At 49.2% G+C, this 17,129-nt stretch overlaps 1 protein-coding gene across 3 annotated transcripts in view; it reads left to right on the forward strand.

The window, feature by feature from the left end:
* Positions 1–400: 400 nt before the first annotated feature.
* The window catches only part of TNIP1 (TNFAIP3 interacting protein 1), a 48,331-nt gene continuing 31,602 nt past the window's right edge, over positions 401–17,129 (forward strand). For 2 of the 3 annotated variants that reach the window (XM_073355312.2, XM_073355314.2), the window contains exon 1: positions 5,355–5,469. The gene's annotated coding sequence lies outside the window, so the exon portion shown is untranslated. Of the gene's footprint in view, positions 490–5,354; positions 5,470–17,129 lie in introns of those variants that run through there. The other variant, XM_073355313.2, reaches the window with a different exon arrangement.

Raw genomic sequence — 17,129 nt, forward strand, 5'->3', positions numbered from 1 at the left:
GCTGCTGAGGCTGATGGGACAGTGAGGGACTGTCAATGGGATGCACTGATCACTGGCTAGGGAGGACAAGGCAGGCTGGCCAGCAGGAAGTATTTCCTAGCAACGCTAAACAGGCTTCCTAGGGAAGTCACTAAACATATGGGAATGTGGGAAAGAGAACAATCTTCCAATGGCCAGGCAGGAACTGGATGATCTCATCAGCCTTTCTAGGATTCCATAACTGAATCATTGTTCTGTGGTTCCAGGCTGCAATTACTAATTAATAAGTGAGGTACAGCCCCCTCTTCAGGAGGACAGACACAGGATAGCCCTTCATGCTGTGTGTGGCTCCTTATCAAAACCACTCCAGCTGTCTGGGGCCTCAGCATGGGGAATTTCCCTTCTCCTGCCTAAAAGTAACTCAGCTGGGCTCTCCTTCCTGTATTCGCTTAACAGCCCAGAGTCTGGACCGAAGGCTCTCTCTCGCCAGCTCCCCTTGGCCCTACCTGGGTGAGTAACCAAACGTTCTTTTAGCCAGAGCATGTGGTAGATAAGGTGAAAGGGAGAAGAGTCAGTTATGTTGTAAATCAAGATTCTGGAACTATGGAGATAGAGACACGACACCTCTTTGTCTCTCTTTGACAGAAATAGACCAGAGTTTTTACAGATTGCCTTAGGCTATTTATTTGCAGGCTGAGAAACTATCTTAAAAATAAGCCCCTTTGTGGCTCAATATGGCCATATTTAGCTTTGCCTCCAGGCTTTCTGCTGGCTCACAGAACAAAAAACAGAACGAAACGAGTTCCAGCTGGGCTACAAGAAGCAGGGATAATTTGACTGTTTTTCAGTCCCAAGGTTCCCATAGATTCCTGGGTGCACAGAGCACCTGGGTGGTACATTCAGCTGTAGAACATAGGCATTTACATTTCCTGCACTGGTTTAAAATGCAGGACACGAGAGTCCCACGACCAAAGTCCTAGAACACAGTGAGCTGTGAAATTAAACCCTGTAGAACATTTTAAGGCATTGTTCTATTTAGAGCAACAAGCGACTAGGCCACAGAGCTTACCCCTTGTAACGTACTTTAATGACCATGTTCTCCGGTGTTTCCTGAAGCCTCCGGTTTCCAAAAAGTGATGGTGGTGCGTGAGCAGTGTGCTGCGGGAACCCAAGACTGGAACGGCTGACCATGCTGTAGGGCAGGACTGAAGTGTACAGGCAGCCTTCTGGGAGAGCCCACCATGGGCTAGCAGGAGTTGCTACAAGTCAGCAGTGAGGTGCATAGGCTGAAAGCTGTGGGGGAATGGTTCAACTTCTCTGCTTGCAGTGTGGATCCTCTGCTTGTTCCACAGCCTGATAGGCATATTCCCTAGCACCTTACTGGCAAAAAATGGCTAATAATTAAATGGAAGATCGGTCCAGCGTATGTGAAAATCTGTGCAATATTGTGCAGAAATGGGGAAATTCCCTGCAGTTGTCACTGGCTCTTTTTTCCTGTCATTATGCACCATTGTTGCTCATGAGCACCCTACAATAACAGAAGCGATGGTGCCGGGGGAGGAGGGAGGGAAATGTGATAAGGAAACAGATCGTAATGTCGGTTTTCCAATATATTATGAGAAGAAACAGCTCAAAGATGATTTGACTCTCCCCTAGGCAATAAAGGCTGGGGAATTCTCACAATCTGAGCTGCTCATGGTGCCAGGAAAGCTTCGGTAACTCTGGAGCCGCTCTTTGCACTGTATATAGGCGTGCCTCTCGTGCATCACTCTTGACCTTCATGGACAGTTCCCCTTGATATCAAGGGGAGCCAGCCATAGTTACAAGGTTAGGCAAATATGTGGTCATTGTGAAACAAAGCAGTGAGTCTCTGGCATTCTGAGGAAACACAGTGACCATCCTCTAGCTAGCGGAATGCTTCGTCTGGCAACTCACAGTTACATTGGTATAATTCACTTGTGAAAACTTTAAGTAAGAATGGATTTTGCACCTCCATGCTCCCCGTGCTCCACCTTCACCTCCCCAGTCTGGCAGGGGGTTCCATCTCTGAGTCTGTGATGTCCCCCCTCTATTTGGCATTGATGAGGCCTCATCTGGAGTACTGTGTCCAGTTTGGGGCCCCACACTAGAAGAAAGATGTGGAAAAATTGGAAAGAGTCCAGCGGAGGGCAACAAAAATGATTAGGGGGCTGGAACACATGATTTATGAGGAGAGGCTGAGGGAATGGGAATTATTTAGTCTGCAGAAGAGAAGAGTCGGGGGGATTTGATAGCTGCTTTCAACTACCTGAAGGGGGGTTCCAAAGGGAATGGATCTAGACTGTTCTTAGTGGTACCAGATGATAGAACAAGGAGTAATGGTCTCAAGTTGCAGTGGGGGAGGTTTAGGTTGGATATTAGGAAAAACTTTTGCTCTAGGAGGGTGGTGAAGCATTGGAATGGGTTACCGAGGGAGGTGGTGGAATCTCCTTCCTTAGAGGTTTTTAAGGTCAGGCGTGACACTGCTCTGGCTGGGATGATTTAGTTGGGGATTGGTCACACTTTGAGCAGGGGGTTGGACTAGATGACCTCCTGAGGTCCTTTCCAACCCTGATATTCTATGATACTCACTGGCTTAAGAGCATCCACCTAAAGGTTCAGGGTTTCTGTTCTATTTCTCCCCGCCCCAGAACCAAGGAGTCCTTGCTGACAGCTGCTGACAGTCCTTGCTGACAGACTCCCCCCTCTACTAATGCTAGGTGCTTCAGAGGGAATGAACAGAACAGGCAATCATCAAGTGACCAACCCTAGTCATCCAGTCCCAGCTTTAGGCAGTCAGAGGCTAGGGACACCCACAGCATGAGCTTGTATCGCTGAACAGCTTGGCTAATAGCCATTGATGTATTCTCCGTGAACTTATCTAATTTTTTTAACCCCATTATAAGTTCGGCCTTCACAGCATCCCCTAGCAAGGAGTTCCACAGGCTGACTGTATGTTGTGTGAAGTAGTACTTCCCTTTTGTTTGTTTTAAATCTGCTGCCTATTAATTTCATTGGGTGACCCCTGATTCTTGTGTTATGTGAAGAGATAAATAACACTTCCTTATTCATTTTCTACCCACCATTCATGATTTTATAGCCCTCTATCATAACCCCCTTTAGTCGTCTCTTTTCCAAGCTGAAAACTCCCCTCTCTTTCTAATCTCTCCTCGTATGGAAGCTGTCCCATACCCTTAATCATTTTTGTTGCCTTTCTCTGGACCTTTTCCAATTCTAATATATCTTTTCTGAGATGGGGCAACCAGAACTACATACAGTATTGCAGGGGTGGGCATACCATGGATTTATATAGTGACATTACGATATTCTCTGTCTGATTATCTATCCCTTTCCTAATGGTTCCTAACATTCTGTTAGATTTTTTGACTGCTGCTGCACATTGAGCTATATCATCAGCATGGGACCTGCTCTCCCTTGGCACCCTGCAAATCACAAAGGCCACCATGCATAAGTATCTCGTAATGATTACCGATACTGCCAGATGCAAGCAGACAGCCAGTGGGCATCTAACATGTGGGGCAAAGACCATCTTTTTGTTCTGTGTTCACACAATGGTGTCCTGGTCATTGGGCAGTCCGGGGCTGCTTCTTGCTATGACAATACGAATAGTAAATATTAACAGAATCAGATGCAGGCTTAAAGGCTTTTTTTTTTCCGGAGTGACTCTGTGGGTTGGAGAGACTGAGAGGAAGCAGCAGATCGTGAGCAGCCCAATGTTTACTGCAGGCACCACAGTGGCAGTACCCACTTCCATCCAGGAGTGGAAATCCCCTCCACATATGTAATCAGCCTTCTGCCTCCCTGCCTGCCTCTTCCCCCTTCACAGATAGCCAAGGTGGATCAGTGATTCGAAGACTCCAAACCATTCGAGTGCTAAATTTAGGAAGGGAAACTTAGGGAGATAAGAGTGGTTGCCTCTTTCTGCTCTTTGCATTATAAAGGCAATGACAGCGTTCTGCAGCCATGATCCAGCACGCTACAGCTCAGGCGAGTGATCCCATAGGGTATGGGGCCGCCAGTCCAGAATGCTCCAGAACATCACAGTGTGCAACTCCGATGCTACAGGGCATGGGGCCGCCAGTCCAGAATGCTCCAGAACATCGCAGTGTGCAACTCCGATGCTACAGGGCATGGGGCCGTCAGTTCAGAATGCTCCAGAACATCACTGTGTGCAACTCCGATGCTACAGGGCATGGGGCCGTCAGTCCAGAATGCTCCAGAACATCACAGTGTGCAACTCCGATGCTACAGGGCATGGGGCCGTCAGTCCAGAATGCTCCAGAACATCGCAGTGTGCAACTCCGATGCTACAGGGCATGGGGCCGTCAGTCCAGAATGCTCCAGAACATCGCAGTGTACAACTCCGATGCTACAGGGCATGGGGCCGTCAGTCCAGAATGCTCCAGAACATCGCAGTGTGCAACTCCGATGCTACAGGGCATGGGGCCGTCAGTCCAGAATGCTCCAGAACATCGCAGTGTGCAACTCCGATGCTACAGGGCATGGGGCCGCCAGTCCAGAATGCTCCAGAACATCGCAGTGTGCAACTCCGATGCTACAGGGCATGGGGCCGTCAGTCCAGAATGCTCCAGAACATCGCAGTGTACAACTCCGATGCTACAGGGCATGGGGCCGTCAGTCCAGAATGCTCCAGATCATCGCAGTGTGCAACTCCGATGCTACAGGGCATGGGGTCGTCAGTCCAGAATGCTCCAGAACATCGCAGTGTGCAACTCCGATGCTACAGGGCATGGGGTCGTCAGTCCAGAATGCTCCAGAACATCGCAGTGTGCAACTCTGATGCTACAGGGCATGGGGCCGTCAGTCCAGAATGCTCCAGAACATCGCAGTGTACAACTCCGATGCTACAGGGCATGGGGCCGTCAGTCCAGAATGCTCCAGAACATCGCAGTGTACAACTCCGATGCTACAGGGCATGGGGCCGCCAGTCCCGAATGCTCCAGAACATCGCAGTGTACAACCCGCAGGGCATAGGGCCATTGGTCCAGAATGCTCCAGAACGTCACAGTGTACAACCCCGACACTGCGGGGCACGGGGCCATCCATCCAGAACCCGAGGGTAGTTTCCTGGTGGTCCCTCCCATCCTTTTGTCCCGCTGCTTTCCCTTTCCCTTTCCCTTTCCCTTGACCGTACCGCTCCCTCTGCTTCCCCCATGCCCCCCCCCCCGCCCTCTCTGTTTAGATCGCCCTCCGCCTGCCGCTGGCAGCTGGTCTGCGGCACGCCATGGGGTGGGGGGGGGGATCTGCGGGTTAGCGCTCAGCCCGTCAATCACGGGTGGGAATTTCCAGGGGAGGCGGCGCTGACTCACACTTCCTCCGCCCCCGCCTCCTCCCGCCGCCCGCCGGCCAGCGCGCGGGGCGCTGCGATGTCCGAGCCGCAGTCGCCGTAGGGCGCGCGCTGCCGGCGGACCCGGGCTGCCCGTCTCCCAGGTAGGACGAGACCCTCCCCCCCCCCCCGCTTGCAAAGGTGCACGGGCCCCTCCTGCAGCCGGCCCCGCTGGGGGGGGCCCTGGCGCTGCTGCTGCCTGGCTGCGCCGCGCCGTGTTGTTCTCGGCTGGCCTGGCTGCGTCCCCCTTGCCGGGGGGCTGGGCTGGGCTGGGGGGCTGGCTGGGAGGGAGACTACAGCTGAATATTTGGAAAGCAAACCGGGGCTTGACAGATCGGGCTTCTCTCTCTCTCTCTCTCCTCCCTCTCTGCCCCCAGCAGCTCGGCTGTCTCCGGAGGCGTTTTGCTTCCCCAAGTGCCCCCCCCCCCCCCGCTGTGGGGCTCCTGGGAAGGAAGCACCGTAGGTGTGGGAATGGAGGTGGTGCCCCCCCCCCCGGGGGGGATGTTGTTATTGCAGAGGGAGTGGGGCGGTTGATGGAAGTCACGCTCTGCTCCGCTTCCCCGGAGCAGTGGGGTCTGTGGGGTGGGGTTCCTACAAGGCTGATAATGGGTTCTGTGCCATGGAGGCCGGGGCGTGTGTGTAAAGCCACCCCCCCCCACCCTCTCGGCGGCTCTTCAGACATCTCCTGCATGGCCCCCCACCCCGGCACCAAGTGACTGACTCTTTCTGAGCGGGCCTGGAGGATTCATGGACCTGCAGTGGAAAGGCTGAGGTGCGGTGCCCACCTGGCGAATCATGAGACGTCGTCCTGCAAACCCATTCACCCCAAAGATCCCCGGCAGTGCCACACTCCCTCGAGGTCCCCCCTAAGGCACAGTGTGCATGGGGTAAGGTGTGGGGGTGTTACATGCTGCCCATACACAGCGCAGACCTTGGGGGTGTGCTGGGACCTGGGGTGCTGCTGATTATAGATGCCACTTACAGCTCTTCCTTGGGGACAGTGTCTGTCACAGTAGCAGCTTCCAGAAGAGAAACGTACCCATTCCCAGGAGCCATTTGAGGCTCCTTGGTGAGTCCCTGCAGGCTGTGCCTCCCCAGGTAATATTGACGGCGTCCTGCTCGCATACAGTATTTTTAATCCGAGAGTCTCTGTGGACTTTATGGACATACGTTAGATAAACCTTGCAACAGCCCTGGGATAATGATATGTAGTATTATCCCTGCCATACGGATGGAGACGCTGATCCTCTGGGAAATGACTTGCCTCGCTCACGTCGCTCACCTGTAGAACCCAAGAGGCCTGACAACCTGTCCTCTGAACTGATCACTAGACACAGCCTTCTCTGCTAACCTTGTCACAGATTGACCAAATGACAAAGGGAGCGTCGTGCACGGAAGGCCTCGGAACTGGCCTTAGAAGAGTGTCTGGTGGACACCTGGTTCTGTGTGCTGCAAGTCAAAGGATCTGATGGGGGGAAAGAAACATCTCAATAGTCAATCCAGTTGTGATTTTGAAGAACAACATCCTAGCTGATCTTTGAAAGAGAGAGCCGTGTTCTCCCTGCAGTTTACCTTTCCAGATTTGCATTTACCTGGCTTTGACTGAAAAGCAAAGACGAGCCCTAGGAAAATATAACTTGCTGATTGCCTCTTTGGGTTAGATCAAAGGTTACTGAGCTGTGTAGTCCATGGACCATCAGTGGTTCACAGAGTGCTTGCTAGTGGTCCAGACAGCCAGCTGGTCATATGGGGCTGGCATCTCTCCTTGCTTCCAGCTCCTGCATCACACAAAGACAACTAAAAATGAGACCAGGTTGTAATGGTAATGAGGAACTTTAACTATCCACTTATCTGTTGGAAAAGTAATATGGCAAAACACACAATCTCCAATAAGTTATTGGAACGTATTGGGACAACTTGTTTCAGAAGGTGGAGGAAGTAGCCAGAGGGGAAGCCATTTTAGATTTGATTCTGGCTACCAGGAAGGAATTGTTTGCAAATCTGAAGGTGGAAAGCTGTTTGGGTGAAAGTGATCTTGAAATGATAGATTTCATTATCCTAAGGAAAGGAAGGCATGGAAGCAGGGGAATAAGGACAATGGACTTCAAAGAAAGCAGACTTTAACGCACTCAGAGAACTGGTAGGTGAGGTCCCAGGGGAAGAAAATGGAAAGGTAAACATGTCAGGAAAGCTGGCATTTTCTCAAAGAGACAGTATTAATGGCACAACAGCAAACTATTCCAATGTAAAGGAAAGATAGGAAGAATAGTAAGAGGCCAATATGGCTCCATCGGTTAATAATCTGACAATCAAAAAGGAATCCTACAAAAAGTGGAGACCTGGACAGATTGCTAAGGATGAATACAAAAGAATAGCACAAGCATGTAGGGACAACATCAGGCTACAGCACCACCTAAGTTGTGCCTGGCAAGGGACATAACAGGCAATAAGACAAGGTTCTATAAATACATTAGGAGCGAGAGAAAGATGAAGTAAAGTGTAGGTCTACTACTTAGCAAGTAAGGAGAGCTAATAGCTGATGACATCAAGAAGGCTGAGGTGTTTAATGCCTATTCTGATTCACTTACAAAAAGTTTAATTGTGACCAGATGCATGATTAATATTAACAACAAGGGGGGACGGACATAAGCCAGAACAGGGAAAAGAACAGGTTAAAGAATATTTAGATAAGTTAAATGTATTGAAGTTGGCAGGGCCTGACGAAATTCACTCTTGACTACTTAAGGAACTAGCTGAAGCAATCTTGGAACCATCTTCAAGAACTCATGGATGATGGGTTGAGGTCCCAAAGGACTGGAGATGGGCAAACATAGTACCTATCTTTGAAAAAGGGAACAAAGAGTACCCAGGGAGTGGGAATTATAGACCAGTTAGCCTAACTTTGTTACCTGGAAAGATACTGGAACAAATTATTAAGCAATCCATTTGTAAGCACCTAGAGGATAATAGTTATAAGGAATAGACAACATGGTTTTGTAAAGAACAAATCATGTCATATCCACCTAATTTCCTCCTTTGACACGGTTACTGGCCTGGTGGATAGGGGGAAGTAGTAGACCTAATGTATCTTGATTTTCGTAAGGCATTTGCCACAGACCCTCATGACATTTTCATAAGCAAACTAGGGAAATATGGTCCAGATGAAATTACTGTAAGGTGGTTGCATAACTGAAAGACCATACTCAAGGAGTAGTTATCAGTGGTTCTCTCTCAGACTAGGGGGATATTTCTAGTGGGGTCCTGCAGGGGTCTGTCCTACGTCCAGTATTATTCAATATTTTATTAATGACTTGGAACAGAGAGTATGCTTGTAAAATCTACACATGATACCAAGCTGGGCGCGATTGGAAGCACTTTGGAGCACAGGATTAGAATTCAAAATGACCTTGATAAATTGGAAAATTGATCTGAAATGAACAAGATGAAATTCAATAAAGGCAAGTGCAAAATATTACACTTAGGAAGGAAAATCAAATGCACAACTCCAAATGGGGAATAGCTGGCTAGGTAGCAGTACTGCAGAAAAGGATCTGGGGGTTATAGTGGATCACATACTGAATATGTGACAAGAATGTGATGCAGTTGTGAAAAAAGCTGATGATCATTCTGGGGTTTATTCACAGGAGTGTAGTATGTAAAACGTGAGAGGTAATTGTCCCACTTTGCTCTGCACGAGCAAGGCCGCAGCTGGAGTACTGTATCCAGTTCTGGGCGCCTTTCAGAAAGATGTGGACAAATTGGAGAGAGTCCAAAGGAGAGCAACAAAAAAGATAAACAGTTTAGAACACCTGACTTACGAGGAAAGCTTTAAAAAACCTGGACCTGTTTAGCCCTGAGGACAAGAAGACTGAGGGGAGTCCTGATAACAGTCTTCATATATGTTAAGGGCTCTTATAAAGATGACGATCAGTTCCCCATGTCCACTGAAGATAGGACAAGAAGCAATTGACTTAATCTGCAGCAAGGGAAATTTAGGTTAGATATTAGGAAAAACTTCCAAACTATAAGACTAGTTAAGTATTGCAGTAGGCTTCCAAGGGAAGTTGTGGAATCCCCGTCATTGGAGGTTTTTGCGAACAGGTTAGATAAACGCCTGTCAAGGACGGTCTAGGTTTAGTTGGTCCTGTCTAAGCACAGGGGGCTGAACTAGATGACCTCTCGAGGTCCCTTCCAACCCTACATGTATAAGATTCTCTGAAATACATGCGGTCCTTCCAGTTTTACTTTCTCGTGTAAGCAATTGTTGTAGTGACCCCAGGGATGTTGTGTGGTCCCAAATGAGAGGGGAGATGTCCGGGAGCCAGTCCATCTGTTAGGATATGCTCTGTCCTATGGGGAAAGTTTGAGCAACACAGATCAAAAAGACAGTCCCCACTCCACAGAGTTTACAATAAACAGAGCAAGCTTTGTCCGTCATTTTTCTTGACTTCTGTCCAGGAAACCTAGTAGAGGACCAGGCTGGTGTGCCTACCAGATTGCTAGTTCATAATAATACTCATTTACATAATAACACGCATATGCAGTTTGGCACAGCCCCCACCCGTAATCCCATAGTGCTCCCTGGATTATAAAGATGCTTTCTCTGAGACAATCTGGAAAGCATTTAGCGACAGAATGGCACGTGCTCCAGCTATTGTAAGCTCTTTTAGTCCAGAAACATTCCTCTCTATATTTATAAAGCATGGTGTAATTTCCAGCTCTACATACATGTTTTGTAACAATATTAGGTGTGAGTGAATGAGCACCTCATAAGGGCTGGGGTAGGGAGGCCTGTTCCCCTGCCATCCTCAAAAAGCTTTTTGGTTATTTCCTGCAGCTTAGAAATCACGCTTCTAAATGTAGGTATAACAGCAAATAAATTTGTTAGTCTCTGAGGTGCCACAAGTCCTCCTTTTCTTTTTGCGGATACAGACTAACACGGCTGCTACTCTGAAACATCTATGGGAAAACTGATCTGTTTACTAATGTACCTGGAACCACACCTGAAAAGCTGGAGCTGTATCATGACATAGCTGCATCATATGGTGACCTCAGCAGGGTCAAGGCAGAATAACTCCCCCAACACATGGCATGTTGGATAGTCAGATGTGCTGAAAGGATGGATCCTAGATGCATCTGAGGTCACTGTTGAGCACTTGCTTTAGAGAGTGAGCTGGATGACTCTTGGTATTGCTTTTGGGTATCTGTTGGAGATGGAAGTGAGAGCCTTATGCAGTGTTATTAATGGCATTGGAAGCAAGATAAAGGTGGAAAGGAATGCACAAGTCCTTCCCCTTATCTTATTTCCATGCTTCTCAGGTTTTGGGTGGAGGGGGTATATCCTGGAGCAGCCTCAGCTATTGCTAAATGTAGTTATTGTTTGTTACCTCCTGCAAAGACAATTATGGGATACTGGAGTTGGGGGTGTGCATCCCACATAGCTTGAGCCATGGTGTTTATTCTGGGAGCTCTGGAAACAGTGACACTCATATAAGATTTCTCATCCGGAGCTCAGAACTGTGTTTGAAAAGGCAAAATAATGACAGAAAGGGAAGTGAGTCTTTAACGGCCTTTTCTTCTTGTAGCACTACGGGCTGAGCTGATGCTATAATACCCCTTCAGCCTGACCCGCTGTTTTGCACAGGGCTTGAAGTTTCACTTGCCAATGATGGGTACGAAATGTTGCCGGGTGAGTGAAGAGAGCATAGAGGAGCTTAGCCATCAGTTTCTACAGAATTTCAGCCTTTATTTAAGAATTCTAGCTCTTATGGTTATGAAGATAACCTTTCAAATGGGACTTGGTTCCATGCTGACTTCCTGAGTCTGCTGGCAGTGTCACTGCCACTGTTGCTGCTCAGAGTTTCCTCAAGCAGCAGCAGAGTACACTTAACAAGTTCTGCTTCATTTTAAATGCTGCTGTTTGGAGCTTTGAAGGCTGCTGGGAAAGCATGTCAGTTTATTCTGCTACTTTGGAAAGCTGTGATCAGTAGCTGAGGCAGGTACTGATGCAGTGTGGGAAGCAAAATGAAAATACTTGGTCTAGGGAAAGGGTAGATTAATAGAGAGAACTTATCTTCCCAAAAGAGGATGGGGTCCCCAAGCAGCATCCAAGGACAGAATCCTGCAAAGAAGACCATCACCCCACAGAAGGGGTTTAGCTTCTGATCAGGGCGCTACTGCTAAAATCTCACTATTGGTGCTCCTTTGCATTGGTCTCTGGCTAATAGGTGGCTGGTAATTGCTTCTAGCAGGAACCTATAAGAGCAATGGCTTTCCTGCTTGCTAAAAAACCTGCCCCCTGCATGGTCACTGCCCCCAGGGGAATTACAAGAAGAGCTGGAAAAAATTTTGATGAACTATTTTTCCAGTGACAAATGCTGTTTCATCAAAACCGAAATGTTATGTGGAAATGTATCTGTTTGGGCACAAATTTCATTGGGACGTTTTCTTGGGTCAGGGGTGGAATTTCTAGACAGAGGGTACACCTACACTGGAGGTGTCGTTTCCAGCTTGTGTAGACCTACCTCTGCTATCTAGTATTGAGTTGGCACACAAAAACCAGAAGTACAGCCATAGACAGTGGGATGCCCGGGTACAGTCCGGTAAGAGATCCTAAGTACATACTCAGGGCAACTAGGCTATCCTGCAAGTCACTCCATCAGGCTACACTTTTTTGTTTTGTTTTGTGTTTTTTTTTTTGTGTGTGCTTGCTTGATCAGAGCTAGCCTGGGTACGTTTGCCAAGCTGGAAATTCCACCTTCTTCAGCTCCCATGTAGACATACCCAGAGACCGAGACTAGAATATCTGATAGCCCAGTGGTTAGGGCGCTCAGCTGGGGAGGTAGGTAAAGCAGGGTCTAGAACTACTAGGCTATTGGCTATTCTGGGGTGTGTCTCTAACCCCCCCACGCCCCCCCAACAAATAAAAAACGGCCAAAGGTCGTGGTTTCATTTCGGATCAGAATGAAAACAAATTTTGAAACCTTGCTTTTTGAATCCTTGAAATAGTTGTTTTCCAGCCAGCCCTTATGGTAAATAAAACTCTGGCATGGTCTCTGCAGGCAGACGGCTAGGAGATACCCAAACTCTAGGCTGAATTCACTGTCGTACAACCTGGATTTTGTTCTCCAGGTTCAGCTCCTCGTTCAGGAAAGTCCCTTCTCCCGACCAACTCCCCGCCCTGCAAGTGTTCTGGCACGCGCTTCCCCCTCCGGCTTCGCCTCCAAGGGTATGTCTACACAGCAGCTGGGAGTGTGTTTCCCACCATGGGAAACCAGACCTGTGCTAGAGCTGTTTGAGCTAGCATGCTCAAAACAGCAGTGCGCCCAGGGTAGCCAGCCAAGTATGTCCCCAGCGGGGTTAGGTGGGCGTGTGTGAGAGCTATTTGTAGAATACTTGTATCTGGACTGAGGAACTACTGGAGTTCTCACCGAGACCTAAACCAATTGTAGCCCCCGTGGTATCTACCCTCCTGGCCACAGATGGTACAGCCCTATTATAGTTAGCTGCTTTCCAGTAAATAAGGCTGAAGTGCTTTTGCTTTCATTTGGAGGAGATAGTTGCTGTCCTCAGCAGGTGCCCTTTGGAATCCAAGTGTGCTGCAGAGTTTGGGGGATTGCTTTCATGCCCTGGATTCCTGGGTGCCCTGGACTGCCTTGTGTTGCAAGAAGGAAACCCCCTGCTCTGCATAAGGATCAGCTGATGCTGAGTAGCGTTTTTCTATAGTGCTGTGCCAGTGACTCCTGATGCTTGGCACACCTGCTTCCTGGCCCTGCCCGTGTGGAGGGGCGTCTGTCTCGATTTCCCATGAGTGCCAGGGTCCTGCTGAATGATTTGGTGGTGTCTAAGGGATGTGTGGGACAGAGCCACAGTCTGAGGGGTGAAGGGGAGCTCTGAGAGAGGCTCACTCACTGGCCAGGTGATTCTCAGCCTCCCAATAAGGCTTGTGGGGACAAACAACTGAATTAACTCTGAGAGAGCTGGGTGAATTCGTGAATAGGATTATGTGACACACGGGGCTGCTTGTGATGGTGGGGGAACGGCTCAGCCACTCTGGGACTCACTGCCGGTTTATATCTTATGTTCCTAAAAGCTCCAGCTTCAAGGCTTCATCCTGGGCTCTGAGGTGGCACTAGACATTTTCTCTCTCTGGTGCTGTCTGGTTCTTGGTCAGGGTCTAACTGATTGTCATATGGGGGTCGGGAAGGAATTTCCCCCCCAGTCTGATTGGCAGTGGTCTTGGGGACTTTTCACCTTTCTCTACAGGGTGTGTGTGAGGGTCACTTGCCAGGTTTATCTGGGTTTATCTCTCTCAGTCATTTCCCTGCCATGGCAGGGGCCTCATGCATCTGTGCACTTTGGTCCTGCCTGTTCTCTTTGTGTGACACATACGAGCCTCATCTCCTGTGGGCTGTCCTACTTCAATCTAATTTTGGTTGCGGGATTTGGGGTTTGGGTCCTGGGTGGCGTTGGTGGCCTGTGATGTACAGCAGGTCAGACAGGAAGATCTGGTGTGGTCCCGTCTGACCTTAAACCTTATGATTCTTGAGGTCACCTGTGTACGTTATGAAAATGCCCTGTTACAGTCATTCCGGCTCAGCACAGAATCTGTCCCCACACCTCCACTGCTCTTGGAACGCCTTTGACTGCTAGTGTAAACGCACCAGCGTGTTTCTCAGCACTGTCCATTGTTTTCAGAGCCACTAGAGAGGGGACAACCATGGCTGTCAGCAGCAATGTAGGGATCACTCTCCCGGTATATCTGGGGCTTCCCAGGGGCTGGGTAAGGGTCACATGCAGGCTGGCTCTCTGATGGCTCCGGGTCATAACATTGCGAGTCTCACAGTATCTGGTGTTTTCCCTTAAACCCCCAGCTCCTGGAATGACAAGAGCCCATGAGAATCTCCGCTTTCATTTGCAATAGCTGTGGCTCCTTCTCTTCCTATTCCCCCCGCCCCGCTCTGCGGGTAACCCTAATTATTTAAAAAACAACCCAACCCTACAGTCCGTGTAATTAAAGCTAAGATTTAGTCACGGGTATTTTTAGTAAAAGTCATGGACAGGTCACGGGCAGTAAACAATAATTCATGCCCCGTGGCCTGTCCATGACTTTTGCTATAAACACCCCTGACTGAATCTTAGCTGCCCAGGGCTGCCGAGCCGTGGCTGGTGTGGCTGCCTCAGGGCTGCTGCCCCAGCCACCCTGGGACCAGTGCTCAGGCGGTCCCCGGGGCCAGCCGCACTAGCCGTTGGTAGGATAGTCCCCAGGACCAGCTGCCTGAGGTTGCTGAGCAGCAGCCAGTGCAGCTGCCTCAGGGCTGCTGCTACGGTTGCCCCCAGGGCCCTGCTCTGGCTGCCCCAGGACCGCTGCTCAGGTGGTCCCTGGGGCCAGCTGCACCGGCCGCGACTCGGACGGTCCCTGGGGCCAGGTGCAGCCACCCCTGGGGCTGCTGCTCTGGCTGCTGCTTGGGTGGTCCCAGGGGCGGCTCCAGCAGCGGCCCCCGGGGCCCGTTGCTCATGCGGCCCTGTGGTCAGCCACACTGGCTGCTGCAGCTGCAGAATTTCATGGAGGTCGCTGAAAGTCACAGATTCCGTGACTTTCCGTGTCCTCCATGACAGACTCGCAGCCTTACATGTAATTAACCAAGCCGGGTCACTTCTTCACCTTTCCCACTTGCTTGTATGTTGTATCAGTCTCCTCTACCCATGACCTGTCTGTGTCTTTAGAGTGTAAACCCTTTACAGCAAGGATTGTCTCTTCTGTGCTTGTACAGCCCCAGGCACGATGGAGCCCCAATATCTGCTGAAACCATTTGACACTTCCGCCAATATCTATATTTGCTACTAAAAGTAAGTTTCTAGCCTCAGGGTTGTGACGAAAAGTTAGAAAATGTGGACCCCGAAGGGAAATAAAAAGAACCCACTGTATGTTATTTTTGAGCCAATCTCATGTTTTCTAGAAGCCTGGTCCAGGGTGGGGGGGGTTTTAGGTTGTCCTCCATGGATGTGCCCGTGCCTACGTTTTGCAGTGTGGGGGGGGGGAGGGGAGGAGTGACTACACTGTGCCTTCTACTCTAGTTAACTCAGTCTCCTGGGTGTGCCATGGTTTCTCAATGCAGGGCGTGTGGAAGGAGGGGAAGATGATGCCAACAATTGTGGTTTAAAGCTAAGGGTTCTGTGATCCTGGGCTCTAAGCAGTTCATATGATACCAATTGCTCCTCTTGCCCAGAAGAAAATATTTTTTTCTTTTCCAATTGTCTATCTGCTTCTGCTTTTAGAAAAACAAAAACAAAAACAAAAAAAGTAGTATATTTCTAACATAGCCCACACCAGTGCGGCTTCTTATTGTTTCCTCATCTGTACATGGGCCTTGCCAAGAAGAGGAATGATCTGGAAAGAGCATTTTGCTGCTAGTCAGTGGGTTGATGTTGAACTTGTAAGGGGAGCTTTTGGTGGGCTGCTTTTGTGTTTCTCAGTGGTGGTGAATGCTGGATGTTTTAATAGGTGCTTGTGTTCCGAAGGGCTGCTATTCACTAGCTTGTGAGTAGGTTCACACCATCCCCACTGGATGGCTGATAATTAACCTCCTGCCACTTGGGTTTTTAAATCACCTTGGGGCTGGGGTGGGAGGGACTGGTCATGGCCAATGAGATCTACAAATAAGCACATTGCAGGGCAGCTGGAACTATGAGTGAGAATTTAATGCCCATGCTAGCAAAGGGCACATAGCACTAGTTTGAACCAGTTATGGTTCCAGGAAACACCGTGCAAATTTCCCCCACCCAGCTCTGCGGATGCACCTCCATCCTGAGCGGTGTCACTTGCTCTGGTCCATGCTGGGCTCTCTCTGCCAAGGACTGACAGTCTTTCACTAATGATTAAGAGGAGGTCACCAAAGTCGTTATGACTGTAGGCAGATTTGAACATGGGTCTCCAGAAGTGAAAGGCTAGTGCCTGGATGTACTGTCCTAGCTCACTCGCGACTGGCTTCTATTGTATACTGTCTCAAAGAACCCTTTCAGAGGAGGCTAACTCCACAGGGAAATTCCAAGGAAGTGGTGTTACATAATTCGCACATGCTCATTGTATTGAATTCTAGAGCTCAAGTCAGAAGGGAAGGAAGTTGTTTGTGTTCTTCCTGGCATGGACCTGGCTATGGGTTTGTGAAGTTCCTCCCTGTACACCATGGCCACTCACCGCATGATGGTAGCAGCAGGAATAGAACTGAGTTCATCCTACTCCAATAGGGTGACCAGATGTCCCAATTTTATAGGGACAGCCCTGATTTTTGGGTCTTTTTCTTATATAGGCTCCTATTACCCCCCCACCCCCGTCCCGATTAATTTCACACTTGCTGTCTGGTCACCATATACTCCAAATGCACAGGTCCCCGCTGTCTGAGCTAAGGAAGGATCTCTACCGGCTGTTAGCGGAATAGGCCCCAGTGTTCACAGCTGAGCAGTCCTGATTCCTTCCATCAGAGGGCCACAGCAAAGCCCTCTCTTGGTTTGAAGTGAAGTTCAAACAGGCAAATCCAAATGAGCTCCCTGGATTGCATCTGGTGCACTTCAGGCTCCTGGAATGTTTTTAATTGCAGTCGAAGAGAGTTCCTATACCTGCCTGATTCTAGGAGAGACTTTGCTTGGGAACACTCCCCACTTGAGTATGGCAGTTCTGGAAAAATCCCATGCTGGAATTTTTCCTGGCATTATTATTGGAATGTGTGGTACAGTGTAGGACTGGACTCAGCTGAACACTGCTCAG

The sequence above is a fragment of the Lepidochelys kempii genome, chromosome 8 (assembly GCF_965140285.1).
Source record: "Lepidochelys kempii isolate rLepKem1 chromosome 8, rLepKem1.hap1, whole genome shotgun sequence".
Taxonomy (NCBI): domain Eukaryota; kingdom Metazoa; phylum Chordata; order Testudines; family Cheloniidae; genus Lepidochelys; species Lepidochelys kempii.